This window comes from Microcebus murinus, chromosome 11, assembly GCF_040939455.1.
Source record: "Microcebus murinus isolate Inina chromosome 11, M.murinus_Inina_mat1.0, whole genome shotgun sequence".
Classification (NCBI taxonomy): domain Eukaryota; kingdom Metazoa; phylum Chordata; class Mammalia; order Primates; family Cheirogaleidae; genus Microcebus; species Microcebus murinus.
This window is the reverse complement of record NC_134114.1, coordinates 69489859-69517386: the sequence shown is the minus strand read 5'-3', so window position 1 is coordinate 69517386 and position 27528 is coordinate 69489859. Positions and strand designations below refer to the sequence as shown.

Sequence of the window (27528 nt, the reverse complement as noted above, 5' to 3'; positions counted from 1 at the left end):
CCAATAGAAACCTTGAACAACGTGTCTCCTGTGAACCTTCCTAGTTGGCAATAACTCTGTGTGTGTTGCTATACAGATGCCAGTCCATGACACTATGGGGAGAGGACAGTGGCAGTTCCATGTTTTGTACCCTCCTAGTCTCTGTCCTATGTTAATGTCACTGATGTTAATCTATATTGTTTCCCTGTAATAAACTGTAACTATGAGTAGCACAGCTTTCAGTGAGTCTTTCTAGTGTATTATTAAACCCAAGGCTGGTTTTGGGAATCCTTTGAACTTTCAATTAGTGTCAGAAGTTGGGGTAGTTTTCTTTTGTAGACTGTTCCATCTAACTCTGTAGTTGTCCAAAAACCCTTCACATCTCCTTTCTCTTCTCTTTCCTTCCTCTAATTCAGGACAAAATTGGCCTTAGCATTTGAGAGAAGGACCAAATGCACTGATGATGTTAAAGTAAGATATCTTCCAAGATTAGAGGATATTGGGAAAGAATTAAGAATATCAAAATACAGATGCCATTAAACATGAAACAGTCCCCTGACACCTTCCTTTTTAATAACTATGGAATAATTATGCCCCGAAAACTTATATGTTGAAACTCTAACTGCAATATGACTGCATTTAGAGTAAAGAAGTAGTTAAGGTTAAATGAGGTCAAAAGGATGGAACCTCGGTACAATAGAATTAGTGTCCTATTAAGAAAAGACACCAGAGAAGTTGTTCTCCTGCTCCATCTCTCACTATCACGTGAGGACACAGTGAGAAAGCAAAAATATGCAAGCCAGAATAAGAGCCCTTATCAGAAACTGGCCAACACTGCTAGACCTTAATCTAGGGCTTGTAGCCTCAAGAACTGTGAGAAAGTAAATTACTCTGGTTTGAGCCACTCAGTGTATGGGATATTGTTAGGGCAGCCTGAGCAGACTAATACAAATTTTAGAACCATGAATTGGGGTACTGCTTTAACACATATCTAAAAATGTAGAAGTGGCTTTGGAACTGGAAAATGGTTGGAAGCTGGAGGAGTTTTGGAGTGTGTTCTAGAAAAGTCCTAGGTTGCAATGAGGGGATTATTGGTAGAAATATGAATATCAAAGGTGACTCTGAAAGAAAAAAACAAAGAAAACAGGGTACCTGGAGAGAAAGCCTCCATCTTCTTAGACAATACTTATATACTCATGAACAGAATGTTGGTAGGAACCATGCTATCCATATGTTGTCAAGGTATAGGAAGATGTATCATGAGTTTAAATGAAAACATGTCAGGCACAAGGATATACACATAAATGGTAAAGACGAAAGAGTAGAGGGAAATATAACCGTATTTAAAAGTTTTATTATTTTTTTAATGCCAAACAGTTTGAAAAGGTGTCGTTTACTTGTTCCAGTATAAGAGAATCATGATTTGACTGCTGCAAAAGTGGAAGTAATCATATAAGCTTGATTTTGGAAAATACTTTTTGACCTGATCCCATTTTCTGAGAAATTATTATTCTGTTGGATAATAGGAGTCTTATTTTATTATTGGTGTATCTGTTTTTGTTCTAGATATTGCTAAGCTGTGTAGAATACTAGATAATTACATTCTCTATAATACTTCATAGAACAGAATTTGAAAGTTGGAGACCCCTAGGCTAAGTGGGCTTCTAAATCTAACATTTTAAAAAATTAGTTTCCAGCTAATTTAAGTAAAAATACTGTTTTTTGGTTTCTTCTGAAACATATGCAGTCATGCTATGTCTTCATTCTGTATGGGAACACTGTCAAGTAGCAACTCCCATGAGATGAGCTGTGCGTTTTCCAGTTTGCTGCAGTCTACTCTATTCATTCAGCATAAGGTTATGACTTACAGGGCCTCACTGCCTTGTTATTACTCTGAACTTTCTGATGCCCGTGAGCATTCAGATTTTTGACTCCTTCATTTTACAAACTTTAGCATGAGTACTTTTTTTTTTCCTTTTTGTGGCTATACTGTACCTTTTTTATTTTTTCTGTTTACCTACCATCATTGGAGCCTGACATTCAGTGCATACTTCCTCTCTGAGTAGTAGCTTGTGCTGTGAATTAGATTCTTTTCCCCACTGTTCTGCAGTGACTTTTCTTAAGCTGCTGTCAAGGTAGCAGTGGGGGTCTGTCCTGTAGGTTGGATTCTGGCCTGAACTTTTAACAGGATGGCTCTGAGTTTGGTTCTAGAACCCAAGAAAGTTACTGGCGGCCTTTTGGGGCTCTTCCCTGTAGCAGCAAAGCATTTCTGATCTGCATCCTGTTCTTATAGAGTCCTTTCCTACTTTTTTCTAGGTGGCCAATATGTTAAATCAGTTTGTGCTAATGTACTTGACAAGTGCTTGTGATTAGTGTATTATTATTTATGCATAATTATTTCGAAACAGTGAGTGACTGTAACGGTGAAAATTTTATCTGTGTTAGGAATACTACAAGGATTGCTAAGAAACTAGACATTTCAGTTTCATCATTGAAAACAAACTATTTAAAACAACGTTATTTATTCTGGATATTTTTTCTCAACAAGAAACATGTATAATTATTTTTATCAAAACAAGCATATGTGTTTGTGTTTTTAACTGTTTTAACTAAAAATACAATGTTTTTCTCTCTTGCTCTCACTCTCTTTCTTTTTCTCTCTTAAAATGAAGAAGGACTTTCAGCCAGGCCAACTCTTAATGCTGAAAATACTGAATTATGTACTTACTCAGAGTAAGTACATAATTAGTACTCAGAGTACTAGTAAGTACTCTGAGGCACCACCTTTAATATTTTTGAGTTTGAACAAAAGATTTTAGAGGTATGCACTCAGCTTCATCTTTGGACCATGTTTTCTTGGTAATGCCCTGGATTTGATCTTTACTTAGAAGACATTTCTTAATTTTGGCATCATTTGCCTTCTGTAAAGAATGTTTTTTTTAAAAAATAGACTTTTTAAAAAAGCACTTTTAGGTTGATAGCAAAATGGAGCAGAATGTACAGAGAGTTCACTTATACTCCTGCCCTGACACATGCACAGTGTCCCCACTGTCAACATCCTGTTTCATGGTGGCACATTTGTTACAGTCAGTGAACCTTTGTTGGCACATTATTATCACCCAAAGTCCATAGTTCACATTAGTGTACATTCTCGGTGTTGTACATCCTAACGGTTTTGACAAATGTATAATGACACGTACCTACCGTAATAGTATCTTACAGAATAGTTTCACTATCGTAAAAATTCTTTTCTCCACCTATTCATCTCTTGATACTCTCAACCCCTCGCAACCACTGATTTTTTTACTGTCTCCATAGTTTTGCCTTTTCCAGAATATCACATAGTTGGAATCATTACAGTATGTGGCTTTTTCAGATTGTCTTCTGCTATGATTTGAAGGTTTATCTTCTCTGAAACTCACATTGAAACTTAATCTCCAAAGTAACAGTATTAAGAGGTGGCACCTTTAAGAGGCATTTGGGTTGTGGGAGCCCCATACTCATGGGCAGGTTGTTGTTGCAGTGAGTAAATTCAAGAGATTGGATTAGTTTTTATGGGAATGAATTATTTCTTAGTTCCCATGATAGCAGATTGTTATAAAGCAGGTTTGCCTTTAGTATTTATTTTATTTTATTTTATTTTATTTTATTTTATTTTATTTTATTTTATTTTATTTTATTTTATTTATTTTTTATTTTTTGAGGCAGCGTCTCACTCCGTTGCCCGGGCTAAAGTGCCATGGTGTCAGCCTAGCTCACAGCAACCTCAAACTCCTGGGCTCAGGTGATCCTCCTGCTCAGCCTCCTGTGTAGCTGGGACTACAGGCATGTACCACCATGCCCGGCTAATTTTTTCTATATATTTTTAGTTGGCCAATTAATTTCTTTCTATTTTTAGTAGAGATGGGGTCTTGCTCTTGCTCAGGCTGGTTTTGAACTCCTGACCTTGAGTGAGCTGCCCGACACAGCCTCCCAGAGTGCTAGGATTACAGGCTTGAGCCACCACGCTCGGCCTGCCTCTAGTATTTGGTTTCTTTTGACATGGCTCTCACTTTCTCTTCCACTTTTATGCAATGTTATGATGCTCTACAAGGCCCTCACCAGAAGCCCACCAGATGCTGGTGTCATGTTTCTTGGACTTTTCAGCCTCCAGAATTGTGAGCCAAATAAACCTCTTTTCTTTATAAGTTACCCAATCTCAGGTTCTATGTAATAGCAACATAAAGCAGACTAAATGTGTTTAAAATTCCGTTATGGCTTGCTAGTGCATTTCTTTTTAGCACTGAATAGTATTTCATTGACTGAATGGACTGCATTTTATTTATCCACTCACCACTGAAGGATATCTTGGTGGATTCTAATTTGAATAAAGCTGCTAAATCCATGTGCAGATTTTTGTGTAGATGTAAGTTTTCAACTCCTTTGAGTAAATACCAAAGAGTGTGATTTCTGGAGCATGTATAATAATATGTTTTATTTTATAAGAAACTGCCGAACTGTCTTCCAAAGTGGCCATACCATTTTGCAATGGATGAGAGTTCTTGTTGTTCTACATCTCACTGGCATTTGTTGTCATTGTTTTGGGTTTTGGCTGTTCTAATAAGTGTTTAGTAGTATCTCATTGTTGTTTTCATTTACAATTCTCTTATGACATAGTTGTTAAGCTGCTTTTCATACCATTATTTACAATCTATATATTTTTTGGAAATGAAGTGTCTGTTCATGCCTTTTGCTCATTTTTTGATTGGGTTGTTTGTTTTCTTATAGTTAAGTTTGAAGAGTTCTTTGTATATTTTGGATAATAGACTACAGATATGTCTTTTGAAAATATTTTCTCTCAGTCTGGGGCTTATCTTATTCTCTTGATAGTGTATTTTGCAGAGCAAATCTTGACTCTGTTTTGTTTAACAGTCTGATTAATTTCTCTCTCATTTCACACATTTTACTGTAAGTAGCAAAATAAAACAAACAAAAAAAAACAGGTGGCACATTCAACACTCTGGTTGGAAATATCTTTAGTTAGATTAACTGCTTTATTTGGTAAATTTTCTAATTTTCATAAATAACTACATGGGACAATGTTTCCAAACTTTCTGCCATTACATAACAAGGGTCCTCCTTTCTTCAGTTCCCAATAGCATTCACTTCACTTTCTTGCAAGTTCTCACCTAGAGTCTTATTAAGGAACTGTAGCTTCTATTAACAGATTGTTTAGGGTATTTTATGTTTTTTATAGCTCTCAAGAGTTCTATGCCTGGTTCCAAAGCTACTGTCACATTTTAGGTTTTTAGTATGGCAGCACTCCACTTCTAGGTACCAAAATTTGTCTCTATTCCAGCCTCAAATGAAACCCTTATTTCTTATGGTTGCATAAGAGATTTCTGAAAACAAATCTTGGTAGTGACTGAATTATAGCACAAATTGAATTCCACCTCATAAGAAGGATTTGGACCTTGACAATTGGGATAAGTAGGTATGGACAGATTCTGACAAAGCTAGGCACCTTGAGTCTCTAAATTCTGTAGAAGCAGCCCTTCTATTCCTTCTAAGGAAGTTAGTCTCTACTGGCTTAAAGAACCTTTAGTGGCCTCCCCTGAGGTAGTTGCCTTACAAAGGACTATGGATCTTCATCTTGCCCTATTCTGATGATCTTTCATTACTGCTGGACCTATAACCAGAGTTGAATCCAAACAGGCTTCAGATAGTGAGGCTGAAAATTGAAAACCATGAGAAGGTGTGATACACACCAAAAGAACTGACTGATTTTTGCCAGTTTATATCTATAGAAATCAGGGCCCACATGTGGGAATGGCTCTAAGAGTATGGAATCAGGTTGAAGGAGTATCACGTTGGATCAGGCAGTGATGGTGATGGTTATGGTGATGTCTGAGACTCTTACAAGGATTATACTGTTATAAGGATACTCCAACAGTCCAGATAAGAGATAAGAGATGATGAGAACCTAAATGAAGACAACAATGTTGAGGATAGGAGAGTAGGAAATGATACTTTCTGTTTCTTTGATAAATTGTGCACAATTTGGCAAGATGCAGTTGCTCAGGCCTGTAATCCTAGCACTTTGGGAGGCCAAGGCGGGAGGATCAATTGAGCCCAGGAGTTTGAGACCAGCCCGAGCAACATAGTGAGATCCTGTCTCTAAAACAGCAACAAAAAGATTAGCTGGGTTCGGTGTTATGTGCCTCTAGTCCTAGCTTCTCAGAAGGTTGAGGCAGAGGATTGCTTGAGCCCAGGAGTTTGAAGTTGCAGGGAGCTATGATCATGCCACTGTATGACAGCCTTGCTGACAAGAAAAAAAAATTATGCATAATTTTTTAGCACTTGCAATTTAATTATTTAATGTCCTCTATCACAAGACCAAGCTGTATTCATTTGGTTAGGACAACTTATTTTTGTACCAACATGAGAAGCAGCAAACGTTATGTGCTGGATTCTGTTCCAAGCACTTTATATTTATTAATATAATTGATTTGATCCCTACAACTGTCCTTTAAGTAGGTACTAATATTAAACACATTATTTGGATATGGAAGTAAAGTTACTGTGTTGAGGGTCCTCAAGATGCCCTCATGTTGGATGATTTGCTGGAAGGATTCACAGAACTAAGAAGAGCCATTATTTTCATGGTTATCATTTATTACAGTGAAAAGATACAAATTAGAAATCAGACAAGGGAAAAGGTACATAGAGCAATGTTCAGGAGGGACAAGACATTAGCTTTCAGTTGTCCTCTCCCAATAGAGTCATGTGGAAAATGCTAATTCTCCCAGCAACTGTGTGTGGCAACGCATGCAAATTGTTACCAGCCAGGGAAGCTCCTTTGAGCTTTGGTATTCAGGGTTTTTATTTTAGGTCAGTCACATGGTCATAGAATGCCCATTTAACTGGGTTTAACTACACAATCTCCACTGCCCTCAGAAGTCAAACTGATATAGCATGTCTCAGGACTCCAAATGAACAAAAACAGGTGTTTGTTATAAATCACATTGTTATTATAAACTATCTGCATGCCCCAAGGCATCAGTTAACAAAGACTTTTGTCAGGTGTGATATGTCAAGGGTTTATAGGTTATCTCCCAGGAGCCAATCAAGGGCCAGTCCTTTCTTTGGCATGTGCAGGGTTTGAACACCCCAAGCCTGCTGAGTTAACCTTTTACTTTACAGTTATAAAGGAGGTAAAGTAACATTCCTTAAGTAGTGCATTGAATAGATGATAGAGTTAAAATCTAAGCACAGGCATTCTGGCTCCAGAGTGAATTGTTTTAACCATATGCTCCACTGCTTTTTGGTGTCACCTCTGTCAAACATAGAATCTGATATGTTTGAGACATCTAATACATTTTTATTAAATGAATGAATAAATGAATGGTAGCAAAGTGTAGGCTGGTGCCACTGATTCAGTAAAGATCATTAGTGTTAGAGCTTTTAAAGTCTTTTGAAATATCACATGTGTATCTATTCTCAATCCCTCTGATAGAAGTTATTAGACACTTGCTAAACATCAGATTAAGTATTTTTTTCTCTCTTCATGTCTGTAAATATTGATCAGTTGACTGGAATAATCAGATTAGAAATTAAATTATTTCTAATGTATTTAGAAAGTATATGACTGTTTGAAGGTTCAGTATTTAGAGCTATATTTCTAGTTTATAGTCTTATGAATTCCTCAATAGCAGTTACAAATACACTGAAAACCAAATATTTGTGATATTTAGGTTATTTTTATATTTAGATGTATTTCCTAATCTTTCTTGGAATAAATAATAAAGTTTGGCTAAAATGTAATAAAAAATCACTTCTCAAAAAAAAATCCCTTCCCCTTCTCAAATAGTAGTTTATATATTTCTCATATTTTTTTCCTACTCTTATTGTGTATTTTCCATAAAACGGGTACTATCATAACATGTAAAGATTTTAGGAAGAAAATAAGTTACGTCAATTACTATTTTTTAAATATTTTAAGTCTCCTGAATTTTATCTGTTATGATTTTATTAAGGTATAAGTGAAGTATAATAAGCTGCACATATTTAAAGTATATAATTTTGTATGTTTTGGCATACATCCTTGAAACTATCATCACTGTTAAGATAATGAATATTTCATCACCTCCCCAAATGTTTCCTCATGACATTTCTCATTGGTCATTTGTATGTGTTTTTTTTGAGAAGTAGTTGCTCAAATCTTGTGCTTATTTTAAAATTTTGCTTGTTTAAAAATGTGTTATTATGGAGTTGTAAAAATTGGTTTTTTGTTTTTGTTTTGAGACAAGAGCCTTGCTCTGTCATCTAGGCTAGAGTGCAGTGGTGTGGTGATAGTTCACTGTAACCTCAAACTCTTGGGCTCAGGAAATCCTCCTGCCTCAGCCTCCTGAATAGCTGGGACTACAGGTGTGCACCACCATGCCTAGCTGATTTTTCTATATTTTGTGGAGAAGGGGGTCTCACTCTTACTCAGGCTGGACTCAAATTCCTGTCTTTAAGCAATCCTCCCACCTTGGCCTCCCAAAGTGTTAGGATTACAAGCATGAGCCACTGTGCCTGGACAGAATTCTTTATATAACCTAGACATAAGTCTTTTTTTCTGATATATGTATTTCACATATTTTCTCTTAGTCTATGGTGGCTTTTTCATTTTCTTCTTTTTTAATTTAAAAATTTATTTTATTTTCTTATTAATTTTTAAATTTCAGGATATAATGGGGGTACAAACATTTTGGTTATATATATTGCTTTTGTACCATATGAGTCAAAGTTAGAAGTGTGCCCATTCCTCAGATAGTGTGCATACAATAGGTATGAATTTACCCATTCCCTCTTTCTCCCTCCTACCTGCTTGATTTCTGATGAATATTATTTCCTAATCTGCACATAAATATTGATTGATTTGTTCCAATTTGCTGGTGAGTACATGTGGTGTTTGTTTTTCCATTCTTGTGATACTTTACTTAGAAGAATGGTCTCCAGCTCCATCCAGGATAATGCAAGAGGTATTAATTCACCATTTTTTTTATGGCTCAGTAGTTCTCCATATACCACCTTTTATTAATTTAGTCATGTATTGATGGTCACTTCCCAAATCTTTGTAATTGTGAATTGTGCTGCTATAAACATTTGAGTACAGGTGTCATTTTTATACAGTGTATTTTTTTCCTTTGAGTAAATACCCAGTGGTAGGATTGCTGGATCAAATGGTAGTTCTACTTTTAGTTCTTTGAGGTATCTCCATACCACTTTCCATAAGGTTGTACTAGTTTGGAGTCCCACCAGCAGTGTATGACTATTCCTGTCCCTCTGCATCCATACCAACATTTTTTGTTTTAAGATTTTTTGATTTAAGCCATTCTCACTAGAGTTAGATGATATCTCATTGTGGTTTTGATTTGCATTTCCCTGATGATTAGAGATATTGAACATTTTTTCATATGTTTATTGGCCATTGGTCTATCTTTATTTGAAAAAAGTTTCTGTTCATGTCTTTTTAATGGGGTTGTTTGATTTTTTTTCTTGCTGATTTGCTTGAGTTTCTTGTAGTTTCTGCTTATCAGCCCTTTATCAGATGTAGAGCATGCAAATATTTTCTCCCATTCTGTAGGTTGTCTATTTGCTCTAATGATTGTTTCCTTGGATATGAAGAAGCTTTTTAATTTGATCAGGTACCATTTCTTTATATTTGTTGTTGCTGTGATTGCTTTTGGGGTCTTCCTCATAAATTCTTTGCCCAGGGCTGATGTCTTATATAAGAGTTTTTCCAACATTTTCTTCTAGGATTTTTATAGTGTCATGCCTTAGGTTTAAATCTGTTATTCATCATGAGTTGATTTTTGTGAGAGGTGGGAGGTACGAATCCTGTTTCAGTCTTCTACACTTGGCTATCCAATTTTCCCAGCACCGTTTATTGAATAGGGCATCTTGTTCCCAGTGTACATTGTTGTCTGCTTTGCCAAAGATCAGTTGGCTGTAGGTAAGTGGTTTTATATCTGGGTTCTCTCTTCTGATATATTGGTCTATATCTCTGTTCTTATGCCAATACCGTGATATTTTGGTTACTATAGCCTTGTAGTATAGCTTAAAATCTGGCAAATTGATGCTTCCTAATTTGTTCTTTTTTGCTTAAGGTTGCTTTGGCTATATGGGAACTTGTCTGGCTTCATACAAAGTGTAGAATTACTTTTTGTAGATCTGTGAAAAATGATGTTGGTATTTTAATAGGGATTGCATTGAATCTGTAAATCACTTTGGGTAGTATAGACATTTAACAATGTTGATTCTGCTGATCCACGAGCATGGTATGGTTTTCCTTTTTTTTTTCGTCCTCTGCTATTTCCTTCCTCAATGTTTCGTAGTTCTCCCTGTAGAGGTCTTTTATCTCCTTAGTTAAATATATTCCTTAGGTGTTGTATTTTCTTTTTTGCTATTGTGAAGAGTATTGAGTCTTTGATTTGGTTCTAAGCTCACTTGTTGGCATATATGAATGCTACTCATTTGTATTTGAGACTTCTGGAATTGATAAATAAATTCATCAAAGTCTCAGGTTACAAAATCAATGTACACAAATCAGTAGCATTTGTTATCTTAATGTTATCTTTTGAAGAACAAATATTTTTAATTTTCATGAATAAAATCTTATCCATTTTTAAAAATGATTTGTGAATTTTTGCTGTTTTGTTCTAGTTGAGTAAACTTTGCTCCAATTTTGCAAATATTTTCTCGTAAGTTTTCTTCCAAATATTTTATAGTTTTGGTGTTAAATTCAGGTCTGTCATCTATTTTGAGTTAATTTTTGTGTGTGGTGTAAGGTGAGGGTTGATTTTTATCTTCTTCCTTACATGTATTTAGTCAAACTAGCATTATTTATTGAAAAGATATTCCTCCTTTTAAAGAGCCTTGCACCTTGTTCAGAAATCAATTGATCTTATATGTGTGGATGTATTTTTCGTCTCTGCTTCATTGATGTATATATCTGTCTTTTGATCAATACCAAACTGTTTTGACTACTATAGCTTATGGTAAGTCTTGAAATTAGGGTACATCTTCCACTTTGTTCTGCTATGAAATTTCATTTTATTATTTTAGATGTTCTGCATTTCTGTAAAAATTTTAGAATTAGCTTGCCAATGTCCACAAAATAGCTTGCTCTAATTCTGAGTGTGATTGTGTTGTATAAAAATCAATTTGGAGAGAATCACCACTTTAAAAATGTTGAATTTTCTAATGCATGCATATGGTATTTCTTTCCATTAACTTAGATATTCTTTAATTTCTGTCAACAAAGTAGTTTTTAGTATAACAGTTGTAGATATCTTCTGTTAGGTTTATTCTTAGGTATTTTAAGTTTTCTGACACCACTGAAATGGATTTTTTCCATATTTTCTGACACATACATACACAGGGTTGATATATGTATATTTAATTTTTGTCCTGCTATCTTGCTAAATTTATATATTACCAATGATAGTTGCTTTGTAATTTCTGTGGAATTTAAAAAATGTAAAACAGATAAAATGCAATTAGGGATAGTTTTACTTCTTTCTTTCAAATCTATATGTACATTACCTTAATCATCATGTAAAAATCAGATAGGTTTTGATTTTGTATTGATCACTCAGTGTATTTGCACTCATTACTCTTATCTAGTTTGATAATTTGTCTTCTCTCAGGTAAGTCACTTCTCTGGATTAGAGAACTTTGAGTCGAATATATTACCTTCTTTTGATACCAGGTATGATTTGATAAGTAACTGCATAGGTGGCTTTTATAATTAGCCATATGTCACTAAAATGCAATGGAGAATTAAGATGTGGAGAGGTTACATAATATCTAATATTTGGTTAGCTTTGGTCATAAATTTATTATAAAGTGAGCTTTGATCACATTGGTAATCAGTGCGCTCTGCATGTAATGCTTAGGAAATTATAGATTGCCTAGAAGAGCCAGAGGGTTTTACGTGCTAATTTTTGGTTCTTTGCCCTTAGTTCTGCGTTCCTGGAATTGACTTTTCCATTTTGCTTCTGAATTTTAGGGAAAGGTTTAGGGTGTAGTAGGAACATACTTTATTTCTTTATTACTTTTTAGTCCATGATTTTTCTACTCACATCTGTTTATCTGGCACTGGACATCAAGTGTCCAGAATGGAAAACCAGAGTTGAAAATGTCAGAATTTGTTGTACTCAGATGCATTTATACTGTTTAATGTGGTTTGAAATTTTATGGTTCTTCTTTTTACCATTTATGAGCTAATTTTCCAAGGTCTATAACATATTTAAAGTCTGTGTAAATAAAGAGAGGCTTTCAGATGGCTGACTGGAGGCATCTGATACATGCTTCCTCCACAAATAAGAATGAAAATAGTGAGTAATCACATTTTTAATAGATTATTTAAGAGAGAACACTGGCATTCAACAGAGAAGTGACAGGAAATACCTCAAAGCAAAGGAGGGGGAAGTGAGGTAGACTGCTTAGCTGGGATGGGCTGGGATCAGAAAGGGTAAGTAAGTGACCCCAAGCAGTCCATATTCCCGCTATGGACTCCTGCATCCTAGCCATGGAAAACCCCTAGATTTTCATAGGCCCCACAAGTAACACAGGGAGCTGCCTAGAGACTGTGCATGGCACTGCTCCAGAGAGGGAACTCAAGCTGTTTTCTACACAGATGCTGAGACCTAAGCAGCTACAGAAAGGCACCATATTGAGAGCCCGGCCTCCACCAGACTGTATCCTGCCTGGAGCCTAACAGTCCCTGCATGTCCACATCTCTGGAACACTATTGACATTCCTTGCCATGGCTGGCAGCTGCTTCTAGCGCTGAGGCAGGAGCCCATGGCAAAGACCCTGCTATCACCAGCAGTGAATCCACTGTGCACTTTTAGATGCCCCAAGGACAAACTCCCCCAAGCACAATAGTTGCTTCTGTGGGCTGTCTCGGCTAGAGCCAAGTCACAAGTGAAATGTGTGCTCCCCAGCTGCTTGCTTATGACTGCTGCCACTGAAAGCAATGCTATCCTTCATAGTAGCACAGCTACAGTACAGCTGTTGCTGCCTCCACCAGAGCATTTGCCTTGAGCCTGGGGATCACCCCACTCCTGCCTATCATTGCCAGCACCTGCAAGCACCACCTGGGGGGCCTGAGGACAGATATGCTTAGTCAAACTCCAATGCCCGGTACCTGAGAATACCATCTCGGGGCCTGGGGCCCACCAAATCCAGTTCACTATCATTGGCACCTGAGCATTCCTCCTGGGGGCCTCAGGTTGGGCACATTCAACCTACTGTTAACACCACAGCAAACACCCATCCTCCTAGCTACCTGTGGGTCTGGGCTATACCATATGGGCGAATATCAACATAAGGACACAAGAAACATGAAAAATTGAGGAAATATGTATGACACCTTGAAAGAACACAGTAATTCTCCATCAGTAGATTCTAATAAAAAAATTTATAAAACCCTGATAAAGAACTACCGATGTTAAAGAAGCTCCATGAGCTTATAAAAGAAATACAGAAAAATAATAGGAAAAACCCAGAAAAAATTCAAGATATGAATGAGAAATTTACCAAAGAGATAAACAACCTTAAAAAAAAAACCCAATCAGAAATTGTGGAACTGAAGAATTCACGAATTGAAATGCAGAATACACTGAAAAGTTTCATAATACATTAACAAGCAGAAGAAAGATTCAGAACTTAAGACGGATCTTTTGAAATAACCCAGTCAGACAAAAGTAAAGAAAAAAATAAAAAAAGAATGAACAAACCATATGTGACATATGGAACACCACAAAGTAACCAAATATTCAAGTTTTTGGTATCCCAGAAGGTGAAGAGGAAATGAAAGGGTTAGAAAACCTATATAATGAAATAGCTAAAAGCTTCCCATATCTAACAAGAGATTTAGATATGCAAAGATACTCAGAGATTCCCAAATAGATACAACCCAAAGAGGTCTTTTCCACATCATATTTTAGTCACACTGTCAAAAAGTCAAAGACAGAATTCTGAAAACAGCAAGAAAATAGCTTCTAGTCACTTATAAGAGAACCCCCATCAGACTAACAGTGGATTTCTTAGCAGAAGCCTTACAGGCCAGGACTGAATGGGATGATGGTTTCAATGTGCTCAAAGAAAAAAAGCCAGCCATGGATACTATACCCAGCAAAGTTACCCTTTATAAATGAAAGAGAAATAAAATCTTTCCTGGACAAGCAAATACTGAGGGAATTCATCACCACTATATGATGCCTACAAGAAATGTGTAAACACGTCCTAAACCTAGAAGTGAAAGGATGATATTTACCATCATAAAAATACACAAAAGTATAAAACCCACTGGTAGAGCAAGCACACAAAAGAGGAAGAGAAAGGAATCAAATGTTAACATCAATGATAAACAAGAAGAAAGAAAACCATCAATGATAAACAAGAAGAGAGAAAGAAAGGAACATAGGATAAATAAAACAATCAGAAATAAGTTAATAATATGATAGGAATAAGCCCTCACATATCCATAACCTTGAATGTAAATGGATTAAACTTTCTACTTAAAAGATATAGGCTGGCTGAATGTATCTAAAAAATTACCCAACTATTTGCTGTCTACAGAAAAACTCATCTAGCCTGTTAATACATATATAATGAAAATAAAGAGATGGAAAAAGATATTCCATACAAACAGGAACCAAAGAGAGCAGGAGCAGCTGTACTTACATCAGATAAAACATATGTTGTGTAAAACAATAAAAAGAGACAGAGAAGGTATTATATCACGATAAAGGGATAAAAGTTAGCAAGAGGATATAACAGTTCTAGACATCTATGTACCCCTCACTGGAACACTCAGATATCAAGCAAATATTATTGGATCTGAAGGGAGAGATAGAGTCCAACACAATGATAGATGGGGACTTCAACACCCCCCTCTTAGCATTAGGTAAATAATCTAGACAGAAAATTAACGACATTGAATTTAAGTTGCCTATTGTACCAAATGGACCTAACAGATATTTACAGAACATTTCATCTAACAACTGCAGAGTACATATTCTTATCACCACATGAAACATTCTCCAGGATAGACCATATTAGGCTACAAAACAAGTCTCAACAAATTTTAAAAAATCAAAATCATATCAAGTATCTTCTCACATCACCTTTAGAATAAAACTAGAAATCAATAATAAGAGGAACTTGGGATGCTGTACAATGCATGGAAATGAAACAACATACTCCTGAATGATCACTGGGGCAAGGAAGAAATTAAGGAGGAAATCAAAAAATTACATGAAACAAATGAAAATTGAAGCACAACATACCAAAATATACAGGATACAACAAAAGCAGTATGAAAAGGGAAGTTTATAGCAATAAACACCTACATCAAAAGTGTAGAAAGATTCCAAATAAACAATCTCATAATGTATCTGAAGGAACTAGAAAAGCAAGTAGAAAACCCTAAATTAGTAGAAGGAAAAAAATTGTAAAAATAATTGGAGAGCTAAATAAAATAGAGCCTATAAAAACAATACAAAAGGTCATGAAACAAAAAGTTGGTTATTTGAAAAAGTAAACAAAATCAATAAACTTCAGCTAGAGTAACTGAGAGAAAAATTGAGAAGACCCAAATAAACAAAATCAGAAATGAAAAAGAGGACAGACAGTACAACTGATACCACAAAACTACAAAAGATCATCAGAGACTGTTATGAACAACTATATACTAACAACCTGGAAAACTTAGAAGAATTTGTGGACGTATGTAATCTACCAAGATTGAATCAGGTGTAAATACAAAACTTGAATAGACCAATAATGAATAATAAAATTGAAGCAGTGTTGAAAAGGCTCCTAGTGAAGAAAAATCCAGGAATCAGATGGTTTCACTGCAAAATTATACCAAACATGCAAAGAAAGCCTAATACCAGTTCTCAAACTATTCCACAAAATGGAAGAGGAGAGAATTCTTCCAAATTTATTCTGCAAGGCTAACATTACCCTGATACTCAAACCAGGCAAGGAAGCAAGAACAAAAAAAAGAAAACTATAGGTCAATATTCCTTGTGAACATGTCTCAAAAATCCTCAGCAAAATACTACCAAATCAAATCTGATAGCATATCCAAAAGATATCATGTCATAATAAAGTGGGATTTATCCCCGGAATGCAAGGATAGTTTGACATATGGAAATCAATAAATACCATACATGACATCACCAGAATGAAGGACAAAAACCATAGTATCATATCAATAGATGCAGAAAAAGCATTTGATAAAATTCAATGTCCTTTTGTGATAAAAACTGTCAACAAACTAGGTACTGAAAGAATATACCGTAACATGATAAATGTAAACCCAGAGATAACATTATACAGAGTTTGAGGTTGCAGTGAGCTATGATGATGCCACTGCACTGTAGCCCAGTCAACAGAGCGAGCCCCTTTCTCAAAATAAATAAATAAATAAATAAATAAATAAATATAAATAAACAAACTTATAGTATTTTAGAAACATATCTTTGATATAGTATGATAAACCATATTTTAATTGATAGATTTGTTACAATTTTCTTTAAGCACAAGTGTCTGAATTATGTTCTTTCCATATCTGTTGTTACTGATTCTTTTTTTCAAACCTATTTTCTGAGCTTAAGTGTTCCCTATATAGTTGTATTTCTTGTCAGATGGATTTCTGTGTTATTTCAGTAAATTTATTTCAGTTCTATCTACATTTTAGTTTTTGCTTTTTCTTCTGCATTGTTCTTATTTGGAACTGGATGAAAGTTTTGTTGGTTCACTGATTAAAATACAGCAGAATTTCTGAGTTTAAGAAGTGACCCCCAAAATATTGACCATGTAAAGAATTGTTTTAAAAGGAAAGGAAGGGATGTTGCTATGTTTGGAATTGTTTCAGGACTTTACACCAACCCATGTCTATCATATAGTATATAAGCACTATCACAATAGAAACTGGAATTAATTGTAAAAGAGTTTGCTTCTATGCCCTTCCAGTTCTAAAACTTGCTTTAAATAATATCTTCATATACTTGGTTATCTGCAAAAGACAAGTACAGGAAGCTTGCAGCTTACTTTGAGATTTCCGGTGTGTTTCTATGTAAAACTACTTTTAAATAAACAATTATTAAAATATGGGTATTTTCAGTAAAAAGAAAATAAAACCCTTTACATAAAGAGTAATTCCACAGGTTTTAAAAAAGCTCTCCAAATTTATCGATAGTCAGAGTTTAGGTATTTATTTAGGGACTAAATAGTGCTTGAGGTCCTCTAGTAAAATTAATGGATAATATTTCAAATGAACAAGATACAGAATTACTTTAAATCAAGTGTAGATCTTGAAATATGTACTTAAACATTGGTGCTAATTCTTTGTCAGCTTTATAATTTTGTTACTGCTGATTTGTGTACAAGTAAGGGACAGTTGAATCAACATCTGGTTTTTAGTGAAAAAAAGTTTAATTTTCATGCAGAAAAAAGAAATATTTTCAAAATTTGTCATTTAAACAAATAGAAATGAGTTTAACAAAATGTTATGTTCAGATAAAGCACCAGATAAAAAGTTTTATGCTTACTTTATTCTCATTCTAACATCAAGTCCTCCCTCCAGTGGCTACTGTTATAGCATTTTCCTTTTTCACCTTATTTGGAAAAACAAGTAAATTTTTTTTTTTAAATCACAATTCAAGCCCATTTTTGCATCATGTTGAAAGATTGGCAGATATTTGTCTGGGGGAAATATTTTTTTTGTGATTAGATGAACCCATCCTTTAGCAGCCAAGGGGACAGATTATTCTGAATTGAATTCTTAGCCCTCATCTTTATAAGTTGCTTGTAAGCCCCATATTCTAGTCTTTAAAAAATTTTTATTACTTATATATCTTCAAGGGAAGATTTTACTTATTATACTTACTTGCAGAAGTATACCAAGCAAAGCAAAATACATAAACGACAGTTGACATTTTCAGAAGTATATAGTTTTACTTTAAAACAATTTGTCATAAGATTGTAGAATATTATTTTTATTTTAAGTTTTTAAAAATATAGTTTATCTTTTATAATAGCTGATGTAAAAGCTTCTGAGGTAATACATTTTTATTCAAAATATTAGCACCATTTCAAAACAGGCAAAGAATCAGGTTTTAGTAATGTGATTTTATTGATATATAACTGCACTGAAGTTTACTCAATACCTGTTTATTCTTTTTTCTTATAATTGCTTCTGTCTTATATGGTTTACTTACCAAAACAACCTCCACATTTCTGACTAAATAGATGGAACTGTCAACATTGTTGCAGAGAAAACTGCCCCAACTAGCAAATTATTAAAAGGCAGTGCTACTAAAATTATAATATAGTCATACATCACTTAATCATGGGGATATATTCTGAAAGTTATGTTGTTAGTTGATCATGTCATTGTGTGAAGTCATCAAATGTACTTACAGAAACCTAGATGGGGTGTGGTGTGGTGGCTCATGCCTGTAATCCTAGCACTTTGGGAGGCCAAAGTGGGAAGATTGCTTGAGGCCAGGAGTTTGAGACCAGCCTGAACAAGAGCAAGACCCTATCTCTACCAAAAATAGAAAAATTAGTTGGTGTTGGTGGTGTGTGCCTGTAGTCTCAGCTACTAGGGAGACTGAGGCAGGAAGATTCTTGAGCCCAGGAGTATGAGGGTGCAGTGAGGTATGATGACCCCACTGCACTGTAGCCTAGGCAACAGAATAAGACCTTGTCAAGGAAGGAAAGGAAGGAAGCAAGGAAGGAAGGGAGGGAAGGGGGGGGAGGGAAGGAAACTTGATGGGAAGAAACCTTGATGGTATAGCTCAGGGGTCCTCAAACTTTTTAAATAGGGGCCAGTTCACTGTTCCTCAGACCGTTGGAGGGCCATTGGAGAGTGCAGTGCATATTCCACACATGCGCACTGTGGGCCCAGGACAAGTTGGATGCTAAGCAGGACAGACAGCGGCGGCAAAAGCACCTGGCGAGCCAGATAAATGTCCTCGGCAGGCCGCATGTGGCCTGCGGGCTGTAGTTTGAGGATGCTTGGTATAACTTAATATATACCTAGGTTATATATATTAATATGTGCCTGTTGCTCCTAGGCTGCAAACCTATATGACATGTTACTATACTGAATACTGTGGGCAATAATAGTAATTACAATTAATAGTAAGTATTTGCTTATCTAAACATAGAAAAGGTTGAGTAACATGAACCTCTGTAATTAATGTGGTAGTTTAAAAGGCAACTTAAAGTTTCAGATTTCTGATTCTGCCTTTTTAGGATCAGATATTTGTAGTATCTCAGCAATATAGAGCTTCTCAAAATTTCTCTGAGTTCATTCCCTGTTGGTCCCAAGATTTGGGCATTTTTGAAATCTGATACAAATATGAAATGCCACAAAGTATTACTCCATGAAGAATTGGGAAATTCTAGAAGCCAGGAAAAAAAATCTATTCTGAAGACAGTTGTTAACACATTTAGGTAAGGTCAGACTTCAATGAAATTTTCCCCTGAAATAAACAATAACGAGTGCACTGTCAGTAGATACTGGATATGAGCAGTACTTAAATGTCTTGTTTGCAGTACAGTTGTGATCTGCACAAAGCTTAACTGTGTTGTTAAACTTGATTGCTGGTTTCATTCATATAGCTACTAGGCTTAATCAATTGTTTGATTATATGCTCAAGTTTTTCTTCATTTTTTCTTTTCTATAGCAAATGGTACATTTCTAACTTAGAAGTAAGTTGGTACAATGTTGGGGATCAGTTGTGATAATGATAAATAATAGTAATAAAGTTATTACCTAATTTAATTGTTGTTAGAGACTGTGTGGGATTGGGGCTATTAGGTAGTATGTATTTAGGGAATTAACTGAATCATGACCAAAGTGAATCAGCACTTCTTTCCAGATTCCCAGTGGGAGATGTATGCAAAGGGTAGTGACGGGCAAGGGAGGCAAATTACCATTGACAGAGAACTCCCAGTGCAGAAAACTAGAACAAGCTAGACAAAGTTTAGCAGAGATGCTAGTGAGTGTGTATATGGAATGAGAAAATTTGATGCTGACTTTGCAAATATATTATTACATTAATCTGTGATTTACAAAAACTATATCAAATTCTCATCTTTTATACCTGGAAAATAATGTTTGTCCATAATATCTAGTTAGAGCAAATCTAGATAGTTGCCAGCCTGGCTCTGGATGGAGGGATAGTAGGGATATTTAAAGAGAAAATTTCTTTAAATCAGTCTGCCTGAAGTCTGCTTTTCACTCCCGTTTTATGGAAGGTAAAGAGAACAGTGAGTGCTGAGTGAGATGGCTAAGCCTCCTTTTGAGATTGTGCCTTGACCTTTGGAATTATAGCTGTAGCAAAGAAGAGATGGAGAGAGCCATTTAATACACAGTGAAGGACACTACACCAATACAGGTGTCTCTCTTTGGACTAATGGAATCATTACCTCAAAAAGAAACAACATACCTTGTAACAGTTACATCCCATGTTTTCCTCCCCCAACCCCTGAAAACCATTAATCTTTCTATTTCTATGGAATTGCCTATTCTGGACATTTCATATAAGTGGGATCATATAATATGTGGTCTTTTGTAACTAGCTTCATTTACTTAGCACATAATGTTTTTAGTTCATTCATGTTGTAGCATGTATCTTCATTTCTTTTTGTTAATGAGTAATGTCCTATCATAGATATAGCACATTTTTTGTTGATTACTCAGTTGATAGATGTTTAGGTTGTTTCTATTTGTTGGCACTTATAAATAATGCTTCTATGACATTTGTGTATAAGTTTTGGTTGGACACAGGTTTTTATTTCTCTTGGGTATATAGCCAGGAGTAGAATTGCTGGGTCATGTGGTAACTTTTTGTTTGATAGTTTGAGGAACTACCCAACTGTTTTTTTAAGTGGTGGCACCGGTTTGCCTTCATACTGGCATTATATAAGGTTCAAATTTCTCTACATTCTCCCAAACCCCTGCTTTATCTTTCTTTTTGGTTATAGCCATGCTAGTTAGTGTGAAAGTTGATATCTCTTTGTGGTTTTTATTTGCATTTTCGTAATGACCTATGATGTTGATTATCTTTTCATGTGCTTTTTGGCCATTTGTATTTTTTCTTTGGAGAAATGTGTATTCATATCCTTTACCCATTTTTTAAGTTGGGTTGTCCTTTTATTGTTGAGTTGCCAGAGTTCTTTATATATTCTGGATACATCTTGTCTCTTTTTTTTTTTTTTTTTTGAGACAGAGTCTCGCTTTGTTGCCCAGGCTAGAGTGAGTGCCATGGCGTCAGCCTAGCTCATAGCAACCTCAAACTCCTGGCTCAAGCAATCCTCCTGCCTCAGCCTCCCGAGTAGCTGGGACTACAGGCATGCGCCACCATGCCCGGCTAATTTTTTGTATATATATTAGTTGGCCAATTAATTTCTTTCTATTTTATAGTAGAGACGGGGTCTCGCTCTTGCTCAGGCTGGTTTCGAACTCCTGACCTCGAGCAATCCGCCCGCCTCGGCCTCCCAGAGAGCTAGGATTACAGGTGTGAGCCACCGCGCCCGGCCCATCTTGTCTCTTAACATCGGAATTTTTTTGTTTAATATTCAGAAAAAAACATTTAAAGTATATTGTCACAGTTTGGGTTTTTCAAAAGCATATTGTTGTGGATGCTGAGGCAGAATTTGGGGTGTAAAATATTTATTAGAGATCAGTACTTTTGAAAGGAGGAAAGAAAATAGGATCAGTCAGAGGGAGAAGTTAAATGTACATGCAGGCCTGACAAAACTGCTCCCAGCCAATCTGGCAGCAAGCTCTGGAGCAAATATTGCCTATCAGAGTCAACCTGTATCATGCCAAAAATGGCTGGGCCTTCAAATTCCCACTTGTCTCAGTCACTGAACTAGAGTAAACACGGGGAAGGTGTGACCTTGAGTGAGGCAGCACTCTGCACCAGAGGCCAGCTCTGAAGTGGTGGACAGCAAGAGGCTATTTGCTGACTGTACTCCCTGTAGCTGAGCAGCAAGCTCCCCTTGAAGAGGCCTCTGGGAAGTTCACCTTAGTGTCTGTCACATGCATATTGTATTTTAAAATCTAGGTTGAACCTTGAGATGACAAAGTTGAGCAGAGATGCTAGTGAGTGTGTTTATGGAATGAGAAAATTTGATGCTGACTTTGCAAATATATTATTACTGTTATTTCATGGGATTGGCTGTTTTGAAATCTTCTGAAGATAGTTTCTATTTATTTAATTTAGATTAGAGTTTTATACATTTATAATATTGTTTGAATTTTATTGTTTATATTTATCATAGAATTAGAGTCTCTAAAGTAGCTTATATGACATTTATATTTGACCCATGTAAAAGAGACTGTTTGTTTACATCTTCTATTTTTCTAACATTTTGAGTGAGGTATATTCTTTTTGAGAATTATTTTGTCTTTGACCATAGCTGTGCCATTTCTTCTATTTATTATGAAAACTTCATAAAAGACTATTTTTTTTCTTTTGACGGGCTTCAAAATTAAGAATTGTCTTAGTCCCTGTTTAATTTCTTAACTTCAGTTTTAGCATTGTTTTACAGATATTCTAAGATTTTTCTATTCTAGCCTTTTTGAGCTTCTGTGTTTTTGCTTAGCCAAAAAACAATATGAAACCTAACAAGATTATTACCAGTTTTGGAATCTATAAAAAGACACAGTAATGCAATATTTTCTTTTAAAATCTTTTTATTTGCTTTTTCTTAACCTTTGTCTCTTTATAGTAGATGCTTGGTTTACCAAAGTATTGTGAGGAATGAAGGGGAGTAATTTTTATTAGTCTTAATTCTAGCATACTGCATATACTGAGACAATTTTGGTTGGCCACTTTAGTCTATAAATATCAATAACTATGTCCAACTTGCCCAACCCCAAATTGTAATACTTGACAATAACAGAAATTAGTACATGAGAATATGAACCTTGTGGAGAATAAGAAATTGGAATTGTTTTTCTAGTGAAGTTGAGTAGTTTAACTCATTACCAAGGTATAATAAAAGGAACTCATTCATGAGGTTTCAGAAGACTGGAGTTAGAATCCCAACCACTCCTTACCATGTGAGATGCCTTAGCCAGTTTTACTTAGCTTCTCAAAGCCCAAGATAACACATCTTTGGACAATGCAGGTATGTCTATTCTGCCTACTCCTTCCAGTTGTGGTAATGACCTAGTAAGATAATAGGTATGAAAGGTATTGGTGACCTTGTACCAATGTAGGAGACAATTTGAACGGTGTTCTTTTTTGGGCAAAACTTTAATCCAAATGAAGGTGGAACACACATGCTTGATCATTGTCTAAGCACACATTTTAATAAGGTTTAAAAGGAATGTAAAGAAAATAAATTATATTAAAAATTAATTTAAATTCTATTATGACTCCCTTTTCCTTTTCTTTTAATTCTTTTTTTTTTTTTTTTTTTCCGAGACACAGTCTCATTGTGTCACTCTGCGGTGGAGTGCAGTGGCGTCATCACAGCTCACCGCAACCTCCAACTCCTGGGCTCAAGTGATCCTGCCTCAGCCTGTCAAGTAGCTGGGACTATAGGCACATGCCACCATGCCTGGCTAATTTTTTCTATTTTTGGTAGAGATGGGGTCTTGCTCTTGCTCAGGCTCATCTCAAATCCTGACCTCAGATATGGTAGTTGGAGTACAAATTAATTGGAAACTTGTTTCTGATTTTGTGTGGATTGCTAATGTTTGTAAAATAATTTATAGTTTGCAAAATGCTCTCATATATGTTCTTTCATGTAATCTTCATAATAGCCCTGCAGAAATAACTGCTCTTATTTTCGTTATTATTCCCATTACTTAGGTTAGAGAAGTTGTGACTTCCTAAAGGTCACTTAGCTACTAGGTGATAGAACTGACATTAAGATCTAGATTTCTCATTCCAAATATACTATATCATGCTGCTTGGGAAACTAAGGAATTAATTTAGATAGCCTTGAATTGGAAGCAGGTATTCCTAGTCTTGATCCAAACGTGATTGCGTTTACTATAGAAGCCACCATTTTCTATGCACCAGGGGCCCATATTACCCTGGGCTTTGTCTTCTGTGTCTGCTCCAGCCTGATGCCTTCATTCTTCAGCCTTTTACTGTGCCATATGTCTGTTCATACACACACACACCCTAAAACATACATTTTCTTCACTGTGGCCTCAGCATTATATACTCTCCAGTATTATTAGAAGTAACTTTTGCTGATGGGTATCTTAGCTACAATTTGGATGTGTGTTTTGATTCTTCATAAATATCTTTTACTGATTTCACTTACTATAATTTCTATTGCAAGTGGGCTATTTTGAGCTTGATTTCCAGAGCCTGACTTAGTGAACATAAATTCTTTGGGGCCAGACTAGAACCTGACCAGTCCTGGCGGCCTCAGAGAATTAACCCAATTTTATTTGTTCTTAATGTATTGTACTTTCATCAGTGCATTCAGAATGTGAGATGGAAAGATCTTATGTTACAAAATCACCTATATCTAGTTTTCATATTTAATACCTGCCTAAAAACAAACAAATATAGAAAAGTAAGGCTTCTTTGTATCTTTCTGTACATTTTATAAGGGCTCATGCCATATTTTGAGCAAACGGGGCAAATAAGAAATATTCTACTGTTTCATGTTTTGAAATGCTGACTGGATAAAGATTACACATGACAAGTTATTTATAGCTTTATTTATACATAGTAGATTCTCTGTTGGAATTATAGAAAGGAAGGAGATATGATAATTGCTTTGTGTAGTTCACAGAATGAAATCGCAAACTGAGATGTTTTGAATCTAGTTTGTACTGTAACCATTTCTAGGAAACCATATTTAAACAGCAGTGGTTATCACAAAGTATACAACATGTCAACTGTGTCCCAATTCACATCAGTAAAAACCTTCCGCCACTTTATTCCCTATAAGCTAACCTCCATCAGATAATGCCAAATAAACTATGTCGAGTGCACATATTAATATATATCAAATGTACCAAACGGCTTGCTGGCTGCATTTTCAGTCGTGTTTATCTGTGGTCATGCAGGTTATAACTCTGAATTTTTATTAGGAAAACTAAATTGAGAATTTATAATGTTCCTGATTTAGCTTCACCAGCTGTGCCATAGCTATGGAAAATAACTCAAGAGGGTAAAAAATCTAACACAGTCTATAAGAGAGCAACGGAAAAATTGCTTTTGCTTCATGCTTACCTGCTTTGCATCTGCCACTATAAGGTTTAAGGTCACGTATAATAATTAGTAGTTTCTTATATACCATTACTCCAGCGAATTGGTGGGTGGATTTTTAGGTTGATTCACATAAAGTGAGAATAAAGATCATTAACTGATATTTAATCCTGGGAATCTTGAAAGTGATTCTTTAAAATGTGAATTTTAAAAATGATTCTAGCACCAAAAATATAATTTTACCTTTGTTAAAGCAATCATAGTGAAATAATTGTATAAATTTTTCTATTTAGGAATCAGACAATTTGGGGACAATGAAAAATGACCTAAGAGTTTATGTTTAGAAGAAATATTGAGTTAGCAGAGGGATAGTGTAAAAAAGGAAGTTCCCTATAGATAGTTAATTTATTTGTAGAATTGTTAGCAAAGGATGCTATGTGGAATTTCTCATTATGAACATTTCTCTTTAATGTCTGCTATCGGATGGCGTATAAGTTGCTGGTGAAGCTTGTGTACAAACTTGTGAGACTTGACAGATCAGAGTAACTCATGAATATAAATAGATGGCCTTTACAAATATTTTTTTTCATATAATAGTGATGCAATTATCAGTCTACGTCTGATATATTTTGTTTGTGGCTGCTTGGCCGTTTGATCTGGTAACCAGAAAGTAAGCCCCTAGAGGGCAATGACTTTTACTCACCATTGCACTCCCAGAGCCTTGCACATTGCCTACCATGTAGACTCAGGATATGTTTCTTGAGGGAATATAGACACATTTATTTATGTAGAGTTACCTCTTCATAGAAGAAAAATAACAGCTACGTACATGCTAAGTGAAAAACACTTTTTAGTAAAAAGTAGTCTCATATTTATTCATTCATTTTAGATATTCATTTTAGAAAATCTCACACCATTGAGTAGCAAGAAGATTGCTATAGCAATGATTGGGTATGCACATCTTCTGTGATATTTAATTCTCAACCACTATTTATGAGGTATGAGCTATATTTTATAAATGGGGAAACTGAAGATTTTGGATATTAAGTAACTTTTCACAGGCCACAGAGCTGTTATTAAGTGGTGAAGCTATGATTCATTTACAACAATTAAAAAAATATAAGCTAATATATATCTTGAACACTTAATTATGGATCAGGCACTATATTAAGTGTTTTACATTTAACTTCACTGTAACACTGTGAAGAAAGCATGATTATCATTTCCATTTTACCAATGTGGAAAATGAGGCACAGAGAAGTTAAATAATTTTTCAAGGGCTCGTGGCTAGTTATTGGTGGAGCCAGAGGGCCCTTCTTGTTATATCACATACCTGCAGTTAGAGTTGAGTAATGGCAGTATTGGTTATGACCATTTGGAACATTTATAGTTTTAAAATATTTATTTTCAGTATTAGTTTTCTTAACATTTTCTGCTATACTCTGCTGATTATGGAAATGCCTTTATTTTTAAAGATAATTATAAATGCCAGAGCAATCAGACAAGAGAAGGAAATCAAGGGCATCCAAACGGGGGCAGAAGAAGTCAAACTGTCACTCTTTGCTGGAGTTATGATCTTATATCTAGAAAATCTCAAAGATTCTGCTATGTGACTACTGGAATTGATAAACAAATTCAGCAAACTCTCAGGTTACAAAATCAATGTACACAAAACAGTAGCATCCCTATACATCAACAACAGTCAAACTGAGAACCAAATCAAAGACTCAATACCCTTCACAATAGCAACAATGAAAATAAAATACCTAGGAATATATTTAACTAAGGAGTTAAAAGACCTAGACAGGGAGAACTATGAAACACTGAGTGAGGAAATAGTAGAGAACACAGACAGGTAGAAGACCACACCATGCTCATAGGTTAGCAGAATCAACATTATTAAAATGTCTATATTACCCAAAGTGATCTACAGATTCAATGTAATCCCTAGTAAAATACCAACATCATTTTTCACAGACCTAGAAAAAAATAATTCTATGCTTTGTAGGGAACCAGAGAAGATCCTGTATAGCAAAAGCAATCTTAAGCAAAAAGAAAAAATTGGGAAGCATCAATTTATCAGACTTTAAGCTATACTACAAGGCTATAGTAACTAAAACAGCATGGTATTGGCCAAAGAACAGTACCAAAGACATAGACCAATGGAACAGAACTGAGAACCTAGATATAAAACCATCCTTATATAGCCATCCAATCTTTGACAAGGCAGACAAAAACATACACTGGGGAAAAGAATCTTTACTCAATAAATGGTGCTGGGAAAATTGGATAGCCACAT

The 27528-nt window shown here is 35.3% G+C and overlaps 1 protein-coding gene across 4 annotated transcripts in view; it reads left to right on the top strand.

Annotated features, from left to right (window-relative positions):
- ARB2A (ARB2 cotranscriptional regulator A) overlaps positions 1-27528 on the top strand; it is a 425319-nt gene that overhangs the window by 6022 nt on the left and 391769 nt on the right. The window lies entirely within an intron of this gene.